This window comes from Echinops telfairi, unplaced genomic scaffold (genome assembly GCF_000313985.2).
Source record: "Echinops telfairi isolate 266 unplaced genomic scaffold, ASM31398v2 ScPeMD7_9;HRSCAF=40, whole genome shotgun sequence".
In the NCBI taxonomy this organism is placed as follows: domain Eukaryota; kingdom Metazoa; phylum Chordata; class Mammalia; order Afrosoricida; family Tenrecidae; genus Echinops; species Echinops telfairi.
The window spans coordinates 77703907-77707829 of record NW_022103906.1 but is presented as its reverse complement, the minus strand read 5'-3'; the positions used below and the strand labels follow the sequence as shown (position 1 = coordinate 77707829).

General features: G+C 51.5%; 1 protein-coding gene across 1 annotated transcript in view; it reads left to right on the top strand.

Annotated features, from left to right (window-relative positions):
* The window catches only part of FAM166C (family with sequence similarity 166 member C), a 19205-nt gene that overhangs the window by 6782 nt on the left and 8500 nt on the right, over window positions 1-3923 (top strand). The window lies entirely within an intron of this gene.

The window sequence follows — 3923 nt, the reverse complement described above, 5'->3', positions numbered from 1 at the left end:
GCCCAGTCATCGGGGTTCAGGGGCCGCTGGGGCCATGCTCCCTCTGAAGACTTTAGGCGGAGATCCCTTCCTGTCTCTTCCAGCGTCCCGTGGTTCTAAGTCGTCCACAGTTTTGTAGATACAACTTCACCAGGCCACCCTCTCCCTGTGTCTCTTCTCCGTTATGGGACAGCACACAGATTGAGTGAGGACCCTCAGAGCTCCACTCTGACTTCATGCTAACCTAACGGGTACCATCTTCAAAGACCCCATTTCCACACCAGGTCATGCTCATGGGGAGCAGGTTCCCACAGCAGCATTTTGGAGGGATACAAATCACCCCCCACAGAGCTGGTGATGCTTTCAAAACAGCTGGATCAGTGAAACCGCAAAGGAAAGTGGAGAGGCCAACTGTGAGCACTGACCCCCCCCCCCAACCCCAGGGAGGAAGTGACGAGGCCTGCACTCCGGAGAGGGAAGTGTGGAGAAAGACACCCTGTGGAACGAGCACATGCTGAACATAGCTAATCAATTAGTTAATAAGACTGCTCACGGGACTCCCGAGGACTCGGGGCAATTAATTTTAATGTTAGCTAAGGGACAAGCCAGTGCTTCTGAGCGGTAAGGGAGGGGCCGCTGGAATGGGCCTTGGAATCTACCTTGGAAGCTCCTAGGTGGTGTGATGTACAGGTGGGTGCCGTGCCGCCCCGCACCCGACCCGCAGTGAGGCCAACAAAAACGGTCGCCAACGGGTCTGCGGTAGAGCCGCGGGGTCCCGCACAAGACAGGTGGCTCAAGTGCGATTTCCGGGAGCCAAATAGGCGTGAACATGCGCACCCACTTGCTCGCGTGGTCCCTCCCTCGCCCGAGCAAGTTCTGAACTGAAGGCAGGCGAAACTGGGAGGAAGGCGGAGGAGAGGGCTTCTATTGGGATGCAAATCTCTTGGCGTTTGGAGAAGGAGAATAACAGCTTGAGCTTGGGTGGGCGGAGGCAAGAACCATAAAGAGCACTTCGCATTTCTAGCCCCCTGTCTCTGGAGGAGCCCAGGCCCCTCTGTGGGGGTGCTGCCTTGTGCCTGGGTGGGCTGCAAGCGCTCTGCAGGTGGCCCCACACCCCTGCACCGTGGTGCCCCAGTCCCTGGTGCCCCTGAGCCTGTGGACAGCGCACTCCGTCAGTGAACAGTTACTGGCTGCTTCTCACCTGTCAGGTGCTGCGTGGGTAAAGGCGAACACAAATTAGCAAAAGCTTCACTCATTTTGATTTGGGTGTGGGTTTAAGGATGCTGAGTGAGGCCCACATTAAGGAGCCCTGGTGGCGTAGTGGGTTACATATTGGTCTTCTAACTGCCAGGTCAGTAGTTCAAAACCATCAGCTGCTCTGCAGGTGAAAGATGAGGGTTTTTACTCCCATAGAGTTGAGTCTCAGAAACCCACAGGGGCAACTCTAACCTGTCCTATAGGGTTGCAGTGAGTCGCCCTTACTTTAATCATAGATACTAGGTACAGGGTGTGTGATCTGAGAAGACAGCGGAGAGCCAGGCTTTTTATGACTGTGCGGGGACCTCAGATGGACCACTGCAGGGACGAGAATGCAAGCCAAGACTCCCAGGACTGGCCTGGGTGATGCAGAGACTGCTGGGGCTGAGAGGTGAGCCAAAGTGGGTTTGGAAAAACTCTGAGGCCTGGGTGTGCATGCAAGGCTAGCTAGGCAAAAATTAGTCTAGGAGTGCAGCTTGGAGCTCTGAGATTGACCATCCAAGTGAGCAAAAAGGAGACCTAAGGTAAGGTGATCAGATTTTAACATTGGTAAAGTGGGACAAAAGTGGGACACCATTGTTAAAACTCATATCCTGGTGAAATAGCCACATGGCAGCCAAAAACCGTATACCCTAGCTTGTCATGCATTCTTTCAAAAAATCGAGACTTTTTAAAAACGCCGCGGGATGCAGGAAAAATTGTTAAAAATCGGGACTGTCCTGCCAAAAGCGGGACATCTGGTCACCTTAGCCTAGTGGCATATCAGAGGCTCAAACCAACAGTCAGTCCAGGGGAAAGCCGGCCATCTGTGCCTGAAGGGTAGGAAGATCAGGGATATAGGCAGTTGTCTCCCCCGAATGCCCACAAAGATTAGCTGACCATCAGTCGGGGTGCAGTAATAGCAACAATGAAACATACAACTTTCCTCTAGTTCTTCAATGCTTCCTTCCCCCTCCACTATCATGATCCCAATTCTACCTTACAAATCTGGCTAGACCAGAGGATGTGCACTGGTACAGATAAGAACTGGAAACACAGGGAATCCAGGACAGATAAACCCCTCAGGACCAATAATGAGCATAGCGATACCAAGAGGGTAAGAGGGAACCTACCACAAGGATCTACATACAGCCACCTCCCTGGGGGATGGACAACAGAAAAGTGTAAGACATGCCAGATAATAACTTATAAGTTATTAAGGGTTCTCGTGAGGGAGGAGCGTGGGGAGGGAGGGGAAAATGAGGAGCTGATACCAAGGGCTCAAGTAGAAAGCAAATGTTTTGAGAATGATGATGGCAACAAATGTACAAATGTGCTTGACACAATGGATGGATGTATGGATTGTGATAAGCGTTGTATGAGCCCCCAATAAAATGATTTAAAGAAAGAAATACAAATGATTAGCTGGCCATGCCACAATAAAGGGGTTGGAAAGAAATCAGGCCAGGGGACAAGTGGGGCTGGAGCACAGATCTGGACATCACGGATCTGGGAGGTGCTGGAAACCTGAGCTGAATGAGTTCGCCCAGAGGGAAGAAGCAGGGGATCCTGGGACAACCCCAGTATTGATAAACCAGGCAGACCTATACTCAACGCACTCTGCTCAAAGCCACTGGCTGAGGCCAGCTCCCTGGAACCCCTCTCCACCCTGCATTCATAGCATAGGGTCGTGGCTGGACCTGACTTGTGTTCTAGCTGGCGGAGCCCAGACCAGCACACGCACAGTGCCTGCCACACACTGCACCCAGTAGCAGCCTGCAGAGGAGGGCAGCACTTTGTGCACTTAATATTTCCAGCCCCTAGTGTTGTATCGAGGAACCCTGACAGCATCGTGGTTACGCGTTGGGCTGCTAACTGCAAAGTCAGCAATTCAAACCCACCAGACACTCCTCAGGAGAAAGACAGGGCATTCTATTACCCTAAAGAGATATAGTGTCTGAAACTCAGAGAGGCGGTTCCACCTTGTCCTATAGGGTCACTATGAGTCGGCATCGACTGAATGACAGTGCGTGAGTGAGTGTTGTGTCACTCCCTGGGTGGTGCAAAAAGTTAACTGCTCACCTACTTGCCTAAAGATGCATGAGTGCTTTGAGCCCAGTCAGAGGTGCTGCGGAAGACAGGCCTGGCTATCTGCTTCTAAAGGGTCAGTGCATTGGAAACTTATGGGGCAGTCCTACTCTGGCTGGGGTCAGCGTGCATTGGAACCAAGTGCTTGAGCGCAACCAGCACCAACCCAGCAAGCATGGTGCCGGAACACTGAACTTTCTCAATCCAGGATTTTGCAGTTCCCTCCGGGACTCTCCTAAACAATGATGCATATACCAAGGAGGAAGGAAGACATTTCCCAAATCCAAACACCCAGGATTAACCAGGGCAAACCGTCGGCGAGTTTATTCTGAGATTCTCTCCATGTTCTGTTCTGATGAAAGACTAGAAGGATGGGCAATGGCTTGAAAGACAAAAGGCCATTTGGCAGAACCAGGATCAGACCGTATGTTCTGGTTCAAAGTGAAAAGCAGGACGTTTAATCTTCCAAGAACTCAACAGAGAATCAAACACAATGAAGTGCGATGGGAGACTGGTTAGACTTCAGACGAGAGTTCATTCAGCAGGAGAGACATCAGTTCCTGAAAGATCAGAGAGAATAAAAGCCACAAAGGGACTGGAGTCTTGGTGGGTTGTGATTT